This window comes from Struthio camelus, chromosome 4 (assembly GCF_040807025.1).
Source record: "Struthio camelus isolate bStrCam1 chromosome 4, bStrCam1.hap1, whole genome shotgun sequence".
NCBI classification, from domain to species: Eukaryota; Metazoa; Chordata; class Aves; order Struthioniformes; family Struthionidae; genus Struthio; species Struthio camelus.
Genome location: NC_090945.1, coordinates 83,611,420 through 83,627,544, shown reverse-complemented (window position 1 = coordinate 83,627,544; position 16,125 = coordinate 83,611,420).

The window sequence follows — 16,125 nt, the reverse complement described above, 5'->3', positions numbered from 1 at the left end:
GACAGAGAGAAGCTCCTGCTGACACAACCACTGCCCAGGTTTAGTGTTGTAACCCGCCTTATTTCTCCTGTAACCTTCTCTCCCTTTTCTCTCCTAGGAGTTTTGGATAATTCATCAAATTTCCTGGGTCTGTTGGGCATCAGAGTGAACGAGGGAAGCTTTTCTATGTCACTGGAATGCCTTGGTTATCACAGTGCTCGTGTCTCTGTGAGTTTGGTGGATTTAGCAACAAGCATACAGTCTTATGGATACTGCAAGTCTACGTGAGTCAAAGTAGCTTATGGGAGGACAGAAATTCCATTGTTCCAGCAACAAAATTTCTAATGCACAAAGGAACAAGACAACCATTTTTGCATGAAAGGGGATGACATTTCAGCCAAGCAGGTAAAGACAAAACTGTAACAGAAAAAGCAAGAAGCAAATTTGTGTCTGGTAGCAGATTCAGAGCCCATGACAATCAGCACAGGCTATACATGAGATGGTTGAAAAAAATCTCAGCAACAAAAAGAAGAATAAAACACCAGTTCTATCATTTTGACTACCAAGATTTCACAGCCACCAGGGAAGAAATAGAGGGCTTGATGTTTTCTGCAGAATATCACAGTAGGTAAAAGTCAGAGTTTGCCTGCTGATGGCAAGAGTTGCAAGAGTGCAGCTGTCTTGCAGAGGTGGTGGAGCGCTGAGAGGCTTGGGAAGAAACACACCGTCCCTGGAAATATTCGAGTTGAGAGCAAGTGTCAGAATTAGCTGTTTGACGGAGACATGCTGATCCTCATAACCTTTCCTTAGTGCAGAAGTCTTTTGTGCTTCTGAGGTACCTCAGTGTTTTCTGCTGAGTTGTAGATCCCTGAATAGCAAACTTAAGCTTGCTGAAAATAGGTTTGATTTCTTAATTACCTTTCCTGGGATCAGAGGCAGTCTATAGACCACATTCCACCCCCCCCCCCCCCCCCCGGGATGTGTAGACAACAGACAGAAAGCAACTGATAAATTTGTTGAAGCATCTAGTGTTACACTGCAGCCCTAGGGGTCTTATTAATTGCCTGCAAAAACAGTTAGAGGGAGGAAATTAGACCCCCACTTACTCTACTGTTGGATGAAGCCAGTGGGACTCTGCTGCTGCTTGTGTGTTTCTGGAGGACAGGGCATTGCAGCATGAGCATTATTTTGTGCTAGCTCGGCTGAGCATCTTTGGGAAGGGAGATGACTCATGCCTCATTAGCTTGGACTAGCGGCAGAGCAAGCGTGTGACTATTTCTCCCTGATCGCATAGATATGTCCTGCATCATAGGACATGTCACAGCATTTAATCACAAGATGCAAAGTACCGTCTAGCTTAACCTCTGGCTGACAGCAGAGAAAGCACTTCCTCTGCTGACTTTTGAACTGATTCCAGTAATTAGTGTTTTCTTAAGCAAGTACTTTCAGGCACGGTAGTGAGACTATGCGAGAAGAGGCCATTTTCCGCATCCCTTCAAAAGTTGTCATTAACTCCTGCTATTAAAAAAAGGAACTAAGCCTTAGTTATCATTCAAGAGTGCTGGTTTTAACTTCAGTCCCCAATTATGCATCTTCAGAGAGTTAAAGGGTAGGGTCAGTAGCCATCCTCTGCTAAGGTAAGAACACATCGAACGTTCTTGTTTTGATCCTTATTTAGACTAAGAAGCACTTTCACATCCAGGGGGTGAATTACTCAGATCCTGCAGGTAACTGAATAATTTGCCGTATTACAAAGGAACTCTGTTCTCTTAGGAGCACCTGAGAGTCGATTTTTCTTCTGCACCTTTCTTTTCATGCTCTATGGCATAACGCAGCAGTGACATAGCATCAGTGGGCAAAGCAATAAGGAGTCAAGCATGGTAAGTCTGGCTCCGAGGAGTTCAGCAATCGGTGCCTCTAATGGAAAGCTCTTTGGCAGATCACAGTAATTGCAAAGCAACATATATATTCTTGGGGAATTCTGCCTCAATTAAGTTTCATTACAGAATTTAATGAATGTAGGGTACAGGGGACTAAGTTGAAGGGAGGTCAGATTATCAGTTACTAAACAAAGAATCTTATTTCCTTGTGCTATGGCTTATGTCAGAGATAACATCGTTCTCCAGCCGCAACTATGACTAGATTTTTTAATAAGAAAGATGCTTTTAGGACTGGAGGAAGGGAGTATGTGCCAGAAGCAATTTTTTTTCAGCTATACCTAATAAAAGATATTTCCGACACTTTCAAACCTTGTCTTTCCTATGTCCTATGTCCACTATTCGCACTGCTCTCGCCACTATGCCAAATGTACCACTCCCACCACCCTTCCTATGGCAGACCGCCAAATAGTGTCTGGTTATTAATTATTAATTTCATAGGTCAGACTTTGGAGGTGCGTGTGAAAAGGAAAACAACTGCCTGCCCGGCAGAAGTTGTTCAGACTGGGCTCATCAGGAAGACTAAGAAGCAAGATGCTATTTCTTCTCTCGTTGTCTTTCTCTCACTGTGCAGCTTGAAAGTACGAGCCTTTTTCTAACATGGAAATGGATCCTGGAAAATGTGTTGAGCGCAATTTTACAACGCTGGAGGGAATATCAGCTAAGAGATTAGCTCTTTGCTGGCCTGTGTCATAAGCTTGATTTTTCTAAAGCTCTTAGACAAATGTGCTGCTGCTCGTCACCTATCATCAAAGTAAGTTTTCCAGAACAGTTCATCTGCTATTTAAACTCTGTAACGAGTTTCCAGAAAGACTCCTCTTTTTCTCCCCATTCCTAAGCCAACCCCTTCGGCGTTTCTATTTCGCCTCTTCATCTTTCTCTAACAGTTACCACGTGCATGGGCATTGGGGGTGACAGCAGCAGGGAGAGGAGGATTCGGTTCAGTAGCTGGCCTGCCCTGGGGACAGATCTCTCTCTTATCCTGAATTTGCTACAGTGCTACAGCCCAGGGTGAGCAAACCTCTGATTTGTTTCTCAATGATGCAAGAGTCCAGAGGACTCTCTTTGTGAACCAAAATCTTCTTCTGTCACCTCATAATAAATTTCTACTTAAAAGATTTCCAAATGAACAGGAAAGCCAGCAGGAGCACAGGTCCCTGGCTTTCAAGGCAGAAGGGACAGTAGGAAGCACTGCTGGAGCATTGATAATTCCACATCTGTTTGCAGTTAGCAGGTCCCAAAACACGACAGCATAATCAACAGCAAAAATAGAAACAACTGCAGTCCCGGGAAGGGTAGGCAACCAGCCTCAAAACTCTGCTTTGTCCACTCACAGCATCCTACCCCAGGCTGAGAGATTTTCAAAAAATATGTAGCAATTCCGAGAATAAGGCCAAAGTTTGAGGTCAGTTTTTTGCTGTACCTAGGATGAAATATCACCAGAGACAGCTTTCCTTCCCCGTTGCATCCACCCGTTTGACCACAAGCTGCAGAAGGATATCATCACAAGAATGTCAACAGGTTGGTGTTTCCAATTTGCAAAGAAATCCTTAATCACTCCTGGAGATCTGGATTTGGCTTGGACCCTTTGAACTCTCAGCATTAAACGTCAAGGCAGCTTTTATTTTTCAAAGGGAAGTGCTTGTGCCTGGGCTAAAATTGTTGCCATTTTCCTTGATGTTTTGTCTGTTCTATTGATGCTATTGCTGTATTTTCTCTGCTTATTCCCTCTGAGCTACTTCTTTTAGGTGTCCTCACGAAGAGATGTGCAGCTGTTTTTCTTCAGATTGGCGACGATCCAGTTCATCTGCCTCTTATTTGTAGCCTGTGAACACTGTAAGTAAAGAGTGGTAGAAGTAAGATTTGTGTTAAGAAACCATCACTGCTTTTTATCAGGAAGACACAGTTCCAGCACCGAACTCTATCGGCAGTTCATCCTTGCCCCAACGGCACATTGGGCAGTGTGGCCGAGGCCTGGTAATTTCCCTGGCTACTAGCATACAATACAGCTGGCATCAAGCCCTGCTTTAGACTTCCTGGTTCAAATGGTTGTTTGCACACAGATCCAGCAGTGGTCTTCCACGTCCCCGCTGAAACTCAAACGCAGGCCCTGGAGCAAGCTACACGAATTATTGTGCCACTACTCTCCTGTCTGAAAATACTGTCCAGAATGGGAAGTGTAATGATGTCTAACAGTGTTGTTTGGGGGATTTCAGTGGGAAGTGAAGAGATTGTCCTCAGTCTCGTAAAAAAAGAGACAGAAAAAGGTTAGGATTAAGTCCATTCTGCAAAGTGCTAATGAGGAGTTGAGTTGCATCATGATAGTAGTCGTTCATGGGATATGCAACCTTTAAGCCTTTCTGAATTAAAATACTTTGATTTATATTGAAGTGAATAATTTCATTTTGGTGGATTCCACATTCACCTGTGACTGATCTGGTGCTTCCTGGGAGCTATCATTTAGCTACTTCTAGCTGCAAATCCTCCATGTTTACTGGCCTTTGCAATCAGACTACATCTTCCATGACACCTTACAGACATGAGGGCAAAATGTTTCTTTGCTTCCACTTACCAGGAGAGGAAATTGAGGAACGCTTTGAATGGCAAAGGGCCACCGGGGATCCTTGCCTATAGAGAATAAGAGACTTTCAAATGTAACTCTTGGAGGTGATTGCCAAGTATTCCAAAATAAAACAAATAGTGATTTCCTGCTAAAACTTTTCAGATTTTTCCACAGAGAAGTCCTTCATGTGAACATTAGGAATTAATTCAGCCAAGAGGTGCAATGCAGCAATCAGTACTGTGGGCAAGCTGGCACTTCCCTAACAGTGCCTCTAATCACAAGAGCATGCTATTCCTGTCTATTGAAAGACATTTTTTGCCTGCTGTCTCCCTTTCCTTGAGCCAGAAGGAAAAACTCATGAGTTGGTTTCTGTTGCAACTCTGTCCTGAAACGAGGGTCACAATGAACCCTGATTTTCTGAGTGGAAGCCTGACAATGACAACAGCCATTCTTTGCACAAAGAAAGCTTTGTCATTGCTTGCTTAATTTTTCATTTGAAAAATTTTCCTGGTCACCCCTTATATACGTGCTGCTGATTATATTCTACAACTACATAAATGAATCGTTTTTAAGCATTCTGTGTACTTTTGGTACAGATTTAGTTTTCAGATAGAAAACAAACAAACAAACAAACAACTCAGTAATAAGATCCTAAAGCCATCTGGATTTAAAGCGAAAGGCCAGACAAACCTTAATACCTGCAGCAGCTGTCCCTGGGGATAGGAAATAGCCCCCGTTTCCTCTCCGCCCTTCCTAGTCCAGTCGAAAGAATCACCCTAAATCATGAGGACAATCAAAATGAGAGAGGCCACGAAGAACAACTTGCTTGGCTTTCTTATGAGGCCAGTTCTCTGCCCAGCAGTGCTCTCCCATCCAGCCCAGGCACATATAGTACCTGTGAGCTATGATTAGGCCAACCGCTAGAGCATACGGGTAGGAGCTAGTTAGCAGGGACATAGAGCTACTGACTTCCATCCTTCTCTGAAAAGGATGTCAGGCTACATGGATTTAGTGGTACCAAACAACCTAGTGGGAGTGGGAGGAATGGGTCCAAGGCCTCTTGAATTAATGCTGAGGGAGCATTTTCGAATCCTGGAGAGAGCAGTGCTATGCAAGATTGAAAGGATGACATGAAGTTTTAACCTATACTATAAAACGTGACTTTTGATGGCTTTTGCTCTTATGGCTGCTCAAGAACGAGAGCAATGGGGATTATTGCATGCTCGATGAAGGCAGATGAATGGAGTGTATATAGGGTGGCATAGGTAGCAGTTCTGGGATTTCCAGAGTATGTGGATTTACAGCAATGCTAGAAGGCAACGTGAATGCTGTTGAATACTCACTAACTCCTTTGGTGATATGGTACGAGACAGGGGGGTGGGTGAGAAGACAAGTTGCTGCAATCCATCTGTGCCCAACAGCGCTGCATACCCTGCGATGGATGTGAAACTTGCACGCAGAACTATCCAGCTGCTTTTCTATCTGTATAGACTAGCTACAATGCTGTTTGCCTATGACACTAATAGCTGAAAAGTCCCAAGAGTTTCTGCCTTGGTATATACATTACCTATGAGCATTTTTAGAAATACTTTTTCTTTCCAATTTTAAGCATCTATCTTATTTAACTTGCATTTTGTACCCACACACATTTCATGACAGCATAGGATATGAATTGGCCCCACCATAGCTGATTGCATTGGTTTTGATTAACTCTTTGCATTGTGCAAGCATGCTGCTAGGTAAAACTCTCTTTTTTCCTAGAGTGAAAGCCTAGTCTCCATGGAGGGCATTTCTTGAACTGTCCTTCATCATAGACAACGCCTGGGGTTCAGGGAACACGACAGTCAAAATCAATGGACCTGCAAAGAGCATCACAGTGTTCCTGGTCTCACCTCCCATACAATGAGTTACCAAAACGTTGTATTCATTTGCTGTAACCTTTTTGAGCTAATTTTTCAGGGGTTGCAGATTGAGAAGATGACAGTGCTGCGTGGTGCTAAACAAATTACAGTAGAGAGAAAGCGTTCATAAATGGTATTTCACATAGAGCAAACGGGAGAAGGTTTTGGCTGTTTCGTTACATAAGGTACACTGATTTCTAAAGAGAGTAATTGCAAACCTGTCTGCTTGCGGAGGAGCTCCTTATTCATTCCACATCTGGCTGCCTAGGTACAGGACAGCAAAAGCTACATGACTGTAATGTATTCTCACTTGGAAAAGGAAATGTAAACATGTGGAAATATTCAGGAGTCACTGTTAATCCTGTTAATCACACACTACTTCATTTTGTGCTAATTTTCAAGTCTATACAAACCATTAGCTACAGGGAAGACAGATTTTGAATGTGTTGGCTTTCTAGTCCTCTATTTTTACCCATGCTGAATCTTCTCTGCGTTGCTCTGCTGCTTTTTACGTTCATTTTACAGATTGGGTATGTTATCCATGTTTTGCTACCTGTTTTGTTGTCTTGCTACCAGCACCGGGTGAATGATACAGCTCTACGTTTCAGCAAGGGCTAATATGAGCACAAGAGGGAAATAGGCTGATGAAAGGGAACACATTTCTTGGTGAATTTCTCAGTGGATGTGAAGAGTTCCATAAGCGATCACCAACCAATCTGACACCACCATTAGCACTGGATTCCCAGGGCAAAACAGGTAGTGAAGCTGTTCTGCCACCTCCCTGCCTCTGCCAGCAGTTGATAACCTTGTGCAGCTGCCAGGGATCAACCAGTTCCCTGAATACTGGAGAGACAGATCAGGTATTCGTGCGTGGAGTTACGTCTCTCCACATGGGACAGTCCCTTAGCGAATGTATATCTTATTTTCAGCCCTGATGGCTTTGGTGAGGCTACTTAAGGAGTAATTTCCTTTTCAAAAGGGAAAAGTGAGAAAGGAATCTGCTGATTTGGTATTGTCTTCTCCAGGGGAAAAAAAAGATGCAATTTTAAACACATTAATACATTGCTAACAATGCTAAATTGTGATATAGATAGTTATAAAAAGATATGGAAAGGCTCTCACTGTCCGTTCAATTGGAGAAGTCTAGCTCCTCATGGCTCTCAGAAAACAGTAAGCGGTTAACAGTAAGTGGGCACTCAAGGCAAGGCTCGGTGGTTTTCTAAGCCTTTTCCACAGAAACCCAGAGGTCCTGCCAATGACACAAGGTCCTGAGTTGAGTAGCACCAGATGTCAAGTGAGTGAGACCCCCTCAGAGGATGCTGGAGCAAGAAGCCCACACATGTTGAAAGAGAAAGAATGAGGAGGTGGAGAGGAAAAAAGCTGGTTTCAGAAAGGTTACCAACACCAGGTGAATAAAACAGCTGGAAATTTCAACAGAGGCCGATATGAACACAAAAGGGAAGCAGGCTGGAGGATGGGAACGAGCAAAGTGCAAAGCGGGGTAAAGCTTCTGACCTGTTTCAGGGCAGTCGTTTCTCAGACTGGTCTTGCCTTATTTTATTTATTATAAAAGGTGAAATACTGTGTGCTTTGAAAAGGTCTTGTGCTTACTTTCCTTCTTTGGTGTGAGGGCTGCTGAAAGCTGCCTTGTAAAATCTGAGCCACACACAGTTAGCATTTCAGAAAAGACTGATGATCCCAGAAAGATAAGGACCCACAGTCATAGGAGCCGCTAGTGTCCTGGAGGCTTGGAAATCCTTTTTTTTTTTTTTTTAATTCACTTTGGAGATTATATTTGAAAACCTGTAAGGAAGTTCTTACAACAGCTACAGAAAATGCAAACCTAAAGCTCAATCCCTGCCTATCAAGGCCGTGAGACAGGAATGAGTTCTTAAGCAAGAAAATGCATGGAGATTGCATAGTTAAGAGCTGTCCTTAGGACATTCCTCACCACCTGACCTACCGTGCAGATTTGTGCTTATAAACAGAACATACACAAAATCAAAATAAAAAGTCAACTTAATAGTGTTTGACCATCTTGTGTTCCTTCTTAAAAGGAGGAAATTCCTTCAACTGGAATGTTCAGCAAGAGCACTCAAAATAGCACCTATTTTTTTCCTAACCAGCCTTGGCTTCGAGCTTCAAACTCCTCCCAAGCATATTTCATGTAAGGCTCCAGGCAGTCTCGTCTCAGGCACTGGGCACTTGATTGCTTGGCCGAGTTGCCTATCCCGGGCTTGTTTGGAAAGACAACAGGTAGAAAGGCAGACTGAGGACAGCAATCCAGGGTCCTTTCCAAAAGCTAAGGGAGCTGTTTCCTCAGCCAATATGTGATCTAGTGACATTAATGAATAGCATTGCAGTTATATGCAGTGAAATGAAAACTACTTTTGTTTAGGCAATGGTATCAGGAGACCAGCTCATGGTGTGATTGAAAGTACTGAGCGTGAGTCACCAAGGTCTCACGCAGTCCTTTGCGCAATGACTACATAACTAGAATCGCAGGATCATTTCTGCTGGAATAAATAGCTCCACCAAGGCCAGCTTATTGGGTACAACTGCTGTCTGCCCCTGTTTACAAGGCCATCTTTGCTGGACACAATTTTTGTCGGTCCCTTCAGAGGCTGAATAAAGTATTTTTGCAATTTCTTTCGCCTAAAGCCTTTGGAAAGCTTTGCAGTCCTGCAAGGCTGGGAGTATCAGTTGGAGAAAAAAAAAGAAGCTCACAGAGGTCAAAGAACTCTAAAATTTGCAGAAAGGATAGAAGTGGAGAACTTCCTCTGCCAAAGAAAGATGGTAGCATCTCTAAAAATGGGGAGGATCCTTTCTAGTTTTAATACCTATGCCCCTGTTTCCGCAGGGTGAGACCGAGAATGGCTCAGAATAGGAAAATGAAAAGCAGCTGTGGCAAGTTCAGGAGTTTTCAGAGCTAACATCCATCAGCGTGAGAGCTGCTGCCTAACGTGACACTACTTAGGTCCAGGGAGCTCCAATGCTTAAAGCAGCCCCAAGCAGGGACCCACGGCCCAAATGCACTAGCAGAAGAGGAGGGCCAAAAAGGCACAACATTCTCATATTAGAGGAGAAGAGCCCCTGTAACGGGACATGAGGTACATAAATATTACACTACTGCGCTTCTCTTGCATTGACAGCCCATGTAACTAGTGGGGAAACCACCTCCATTTGGCTCAAAGAACCAGGGGAAGTTATGTGACTGCACTGCAAACAGATGTCTGTGCAATAGTAAAAAGGATAGTTGTGTTGGGGTGTGGGGTGAAGGTGTATTAGTTTCATGCACAAACTTGAACGATTTCCTGGGAGAAGAGGAGGGATGAACACAGGCTCCTGGTAAATCTATATCTTGATCTCTCTGTAGCTGGATCTGTGTAAGTCATCCCGCTTTTGTGGATCTTGGCAGAGGAGAGTTATGAGTTTACAAGGATCTTGCAGGTCTTTAGGAGAGACCCTCATACACTTATTCCACCCTGGTTTCCTGGATGTGAGGACATGCTGCAGAGCCCGAGCTGGAGGTAAACCTTGAAGAGAGACTGGAAAGGTGTTTCTATTTGTTGGGTTGCACAGATTTATTGTCAAACATATTATTTGGGCTGGAGATTACGAGAGAGGAGGGTTTAGTATAAATATGTACGAATTGTGTCCTAGAACTACCTGAAAGCAAAGAAAAGCTTAGGAGGTGTCTTGATCAAGAATGCATGGCGAAAGGAAAAGCAGCCTATCAAAAAGTGACACAATCAGCTATAGAAATGTTGGATGGTAGAGGTGGGTACTTCCTGGCCTCTGACATAAATCAGATGCAGGAAAGCAGCAAAGTCTTTTTGGATTCTGGATCACAACATCTCATCCACTTGTTCTCAGATAAGGGGCGCAAATTCATTGCTTCTATGGATATGAAAGCCCCAGTCTCTGGTGGGATTTCAGAGCACTGTTGCATTCCTGATAAATGAGATCATTCCTTTGCTGTCCCCTATAAACAGACCCCCTCTCTCATGATGAAGGAAGGCATCATTTGGAAACTTCCAACGCTTACTGTCTCTGCTGGTCATCTCTTTATATTTTGTTTCTAGAGAATGACTGAAGCATCCTGACAGCAGCTGAGATGTGAGCTATGAAAAAAATGTGTCTTGGGATTTCAATCTTCCTTGGGATGTGTGCTTGCAAACATCTGCCTATTTGTGCAATCTAACCTCTTGCAGCAGAAAATTTGTTCTTCAGAAACATTTTGATGAACCCTGGAACTAACTTGCCTCTGGCACGGGTGGTTTTTCTGTCCCAGAGCAGAGGGAGGGATGGGAAAGGGGGATGACTGGCAGATGCAGGGAAACTCACTCTGACCTTCCCATCATTTCAGGGTAGAATATTTGCAGTGGGTTTCCCTCGGGCTTCATTCACCCCATCCCTGTCTGTTTGCGTTGACAATGGCATAAACAAGAACTGCTCTAAAGTCAGAAAACTTGCAGCCAGATCCATCAAGTGAACATGTCAGTAAAGTCAAGCTGCAGGTTACTGTGAGCAGAAGACACCCTCTGGGCCCCTGTGAATGAAGGTTGAGCAAGGACAGAGGTAGGACACGGCTCTGGAAGTGAAAAAAGGAGGAAAATGTGCGAGGAGTAGGAGGCTGGGGCCTGAAAGCAGCATGCTACAGAGCTCCTCAGGCAGGTCATCTCTTTTCCCTAACAGGCACCACCAAAAATCAACTTCTGTTGTTCAAAAAGTGGCCACAGTGGTGCTTTCATCGAGTTCCCTTTGTGTTACAGCCAGGTGAGTTACAGCCTCCTCCACTCTTGAGATGCTTTCTCAAGAGTGGAGAAAGCACCAGTGGATGCTGGTGGCTTTTCTCCACCAGCTGGAGATTTGTGGGTAGGACATCTAAACACATGTCGCTTTGCTCACCTCACACACACCTGGCCAAGCACTGGAGTGGAGCAGCTGATCTACAGCAATCCCTTGCCTTGCTCAGGACCGCATCTTTCACCTCCTGCCACCCGCCCATGTGCAAGCAGTGATTTCCTCCACGGTGCTCATTTGTGGGGCTTGCTGAGTACTTCTCTGACACACTGACACAACTGAAAATTTTCCACAGGTTAAAGTAAATCAAGCATTAAGTGCTAAACCAGGGCCATAATTAAAGGACGACTCGGAGAGCCCCTCCAAGACAGGCTCTGGGAGCAGCAGCAGAAGACATAGTGACTGGCTGGAGAAGATCACTCTGTGAGCTCCCTTCCACCTCCCAGCATCCATCTGACAGTAAGTTTCTTGCCCTCATAGCTGGCTCGGAACAACACATCTCACCACAGTGGGCCAGCAGCCCAATTCTTCTGGCCAAGAGCTCCTGCTCACTGCAGCTCTTGGTATCTTGCTTAGCAAATCTACTGATGTGACCTAACCTCACGAACAAATATTTGTCTGGCTTTGTGAAGGCTGAGGTGACATATGTCATCATCAGTAACGTCACATTCTCCCATAAGACTTCTTAGTGCCCTTAACCATTCACTGCTGAAGCCTCCCTGAATTGCAGAGAATCATTATTCTCACTTTACAGATGAGGCACCAGGTCACATGGCGGGGATTCATCTCACTTAACGCTTAGAAACCTAAGATGAGATGCCTTGCTCTGAGCCAGTCATCTGGCAACTCATCTGACAGACCTTAGATACCACCCAGTTTAGGAGGAGATGCCTCATCTGCTCCAAGTGTCTATCGCTATTTACAGATGCTGAAGAGAGCTAAGGGTTGCTAGTATATGCTTGGATTGTGGAAGCTGATGATTCTTACCCAAGACTCACCACCTGAGTCGGGAACAGATCTAAGAGTCCCCTAATCCTACTCCTACTCCTTCCTGACTACTCAGCTTTGCCTCAGCACTCAGTGCCACGCCTGGGGATTCATGTCTCCTTGGCTTGAGTACAAGCTATATGTGTTTTCACTGGGGAAGAGAGCAAGAAGCCATACAGGGAAAAGCAATACAATTCCACAGAGAATCAGATACATTCACCATGAAACTGAAATAAATAGAAGAACTCTTAAAATTGCTCTTAAGATACTTGGGAGGAAAATTAGGGTAGTTATTTAGGCTCTACTCCCTGCTGACTGAGGTCAACAATAGAAACTAAACCCCACTATTAGCAATATGGAGAATAAGGATTTCAGTAGTCTTAAGTGTCATGGCAAACTGCAGTAAACAGAACCTTTTTCAACGGATAGCACTTGATATTACACAGCTGAGTAGTTATGTTCTCTGTCAGTGCAACCCTCTGCTCTGTGATGCTTTCCTGGCACTACATTGGGGTTATTCTGCTCACAAAAAAAAAAAAAAAAAAAAAAAAAGTGATTCTTTACTGTATTTATACCCTGAGATCTGACAATTTCTCATGCAGATTCTCCAGGCACCTAAATCAAAATCTACTAACCACTAGCTTTTACAAAATCCTCACATGGCTCAAAGCGGGGAAGCATGGATTTACTTAGCGTGGAAGGAGAAAAGGGGGACATACTTCTTTTTGCATTTTTTCTCTCTTCTGCCTAGTGTGATGTGTTTGCCTATCAGACACAGGTCCTCCATCTTCCTCCTCTCCCCAATACAGGTTATAGCTGTAGCCACGCTTGGGGCCCCTGGATGATTAAATCACCCATACAACCATGGGGATACATTCTTGCAAGAGATGTGCCCTGAGCATGAAGAAGTCATTGAAGAAAAGCCAGACAGGCAAGTGTGGTGGAATGAGAGCAAGAGTTTCTGTCTGATTTCACCACAAAATTGCAGCCAGTTCCTCACTTTTTCCAATGTGCCTCCAGCTGCTGGTCTTTCTTCTTCCTGAAGATACTGCTGATGCTCAGCAGATCTGTGATTCTGTGATTCTGTGATTCTGTGATCCTTCCACTAGCTTGCACTTCAGTCCAGAAGTCCTTACCTCCCTCTCCACCCATACACAGGGGATGGGAGATGTCCATACTGCTGTGCCTCCACTATTCTTGGCCCTTGCCCCTGAATCATTTGGCAATTAAGGGACAACTTAAACCTTGGTGCAGACACCATACAGCTTCTTTCCAGTTAGGGCAACTCATGAGAGCAGAAAGAGTGAGTGAAGACACAGCTATATGGGCAATGGTAGCATAGTCCAAAGATGACAAATCATGTGAAAATTTACATAACTAACATTTGCTCCTCCTCGTTAGTTCCCGCTTACTCTGTCTTTATCTAACTTAAGTCTACTGGGAGTCACTGGAAAAAGAAACTTGAGGACAATTTAGAAGCACGAGGCAATGCCCTTATGTGTTGGGTCAGGCCTGGGACATCAGCCAGCTTAGCGGAAACATTTTTATTTGCTGGGAAGGGTTCAGTGACAAAGAACTGAAGTGAAAGAAGTGCTGAAATCAAAGTGTGGGTGAATGATAGGCTGGGTGAAGAGTTGCGTAGTGTGCCTGGAAAAGCAAACTGATATACAAGTTCACTATTTTCCCTGCTGAAGAGGAGTGTTTTATAAACCTGTCCTACTTTCCCATTTTGCAAATGATAACACTGAAAGCATCAAATTATGGATAAACCTGGAGAGCTTTGGAATAAGACTTTTGATCATTAGGAACTTCCCTTTTGAGGTTAAATGAAATTTCAGCAAGGTGTCCTATTTTAGGCTGTTCAGTATTACTGCCTCCGTAATCTCAACAGTACTTTTTTATTTATTACGTATTTGAGAAAAAAGAATGCTTGCAATTTACAGATCTGAGCCGCAGTAAACCAGGTTCAAGAAGGCTCATTAATCTTTTCAACAGATGTGAACAACGTGTACTTTCAGCAAATGGAGAAGTGTAGGGTTTTTCTTTCTTTTATGCACTGCAGAAGACGTCTGGCCTACATTATGGCATCCAAAATCTCCTCTTACATAAGGATCTGGTAAAAGTATATTTATAGTTAGTTCATAGAATCTAAGCTGTTTAGCAGTAATTAAAGCTGAGTGAACATTTCAGTGTTAACATGCCAACACCAGCCTGGAATGAAACTTGGTAGACTAAGACTCTATTTCTGCCCTGGTTGGAGCAACTGGTGAGCTGCTACCATCCCTGCTTGCTTCCTACCCTAAAAATAAGCTTTATAAATCAATCTCCGTAGGCTTTGGTGCATTAGTCACAGAGCAAATCATTATGCTTGTTCTGCTAACTTGCTGTACACTCAGGCTTCCTGGCTCTCCTTTGTCCATGTAAACTGCAAGATCTTTAGGACACAGTCCTTCCTGCCACTTGTTTCTAATGCCTTGTGGGATGAGACCTTGATACAGCTTTGGCCATTTTCTGGTAACGTCATGCTGTTAGTATGGCTTCAAGAAAGAACCAAAGCGCTATAAGAAGCTAGAAATTGAGCAATGATAGGGAGCTGAGTATGTGACGGTGAAGACTTTCTCAGCGATGGAAGGAGGAGGAGATGGGATGAGAGGAGAAATTTGCCAACTCCCACCTTTATGTCCTTTTCTCCTAATTTGCCCTTAGAGCAGAGTAAAACTCATTAGAGTGAACCAGCTCTGACTCACTTTAACTGTCATTCTGCATTGGCTGACTCAGGACTTTTGAGGCAGGAAGTGGGATACATGGAGCATTCCTCTCCTTGCTCCCACAATGAGCTTTCAATAGCCCCTTCCCTTCCCCTGACATACAGATGCTTACTCTGTCATTCTTTATTAAAGTCTGACTCCTCCGGGACTGCGTTGGTTTATGTTCTTTTCTAAGCCAAAACCCAAATCAGAGTTACCTTTTACTAACTTTGGCAGCCAGTAAATTGCAGCTTTTGGTTAGCACGCACCAAATCTTTGTACCTAAAAAGAATCACAATTTGGAGATGCTTTTTGACAGCATGGAATTTTCTGGCCCCTCCAGGAAAGTCCTCTGTCAGAGGAACCAATGCCAAATGCTGGCTCAGGTCCAGTTTTTATGGTCTGGTTGCTTTCTCTACCACACAAATGAATGGTGTGTTAATAATGTCAAGTCGCATAATTTATAAGTGGTTGCAGTTTGACCTATGAGAAAAGAACAAAACCTTCACCTACAAGTGAGGCAGCAATTCAGAGATGAACTAGAGATCACACCCTTGTTAAATATAATTCCATGTGACAGACGATAATGTGAGAAGTTGCTGTAAAAGCTGGACTCCAGCTGATCTGCTCCAGACATGCTGTGACATTTCTATGTCTTCTTGGGGCAGCGGACAGTTTGGGCAGCTCCCAGGCTCCCCAGTGTATCCGGTCAGGGAATTTGGGAGCACCCACAATTGCCTCTCCAAACATTACCACGTCCTGCCTACTTTGATACCGTCTTCTTTGCATATAATTTCCTCCCCAGGAAGGCTGTCCATGGAGCCTCTGTGTAGCTAATTTTCTAGAGAGGCTTCTGAAGACTGCAATATTGTTTGTAGTGTAAGTAGACCTATATCCTTGTGGAGGCATGTGGCCTGGCACACAGAGTCTGCAGGACATGAGAAAGGAGATTTGCATGTCGGTGAGTACCAGGAGAATAGATCCTGAATTAAGATGGACACTGGTGCAGGAATTGACCCACTAGCCATGTCTTCAGCCAGTGGAAAGGAGGACAGTGTGAAGGTTGCTCAGCAGACTTACAGCCCACTCAGGATGCAACCTTATCTCTCCTCAGATGCTTGTGATTTGCCCTTGTCTTTTAGCCTTATATTTTAGAGAATGAGGCCAGGTGTGCACAGAGCTGGAGATTATCTTCAGCTTTGTGC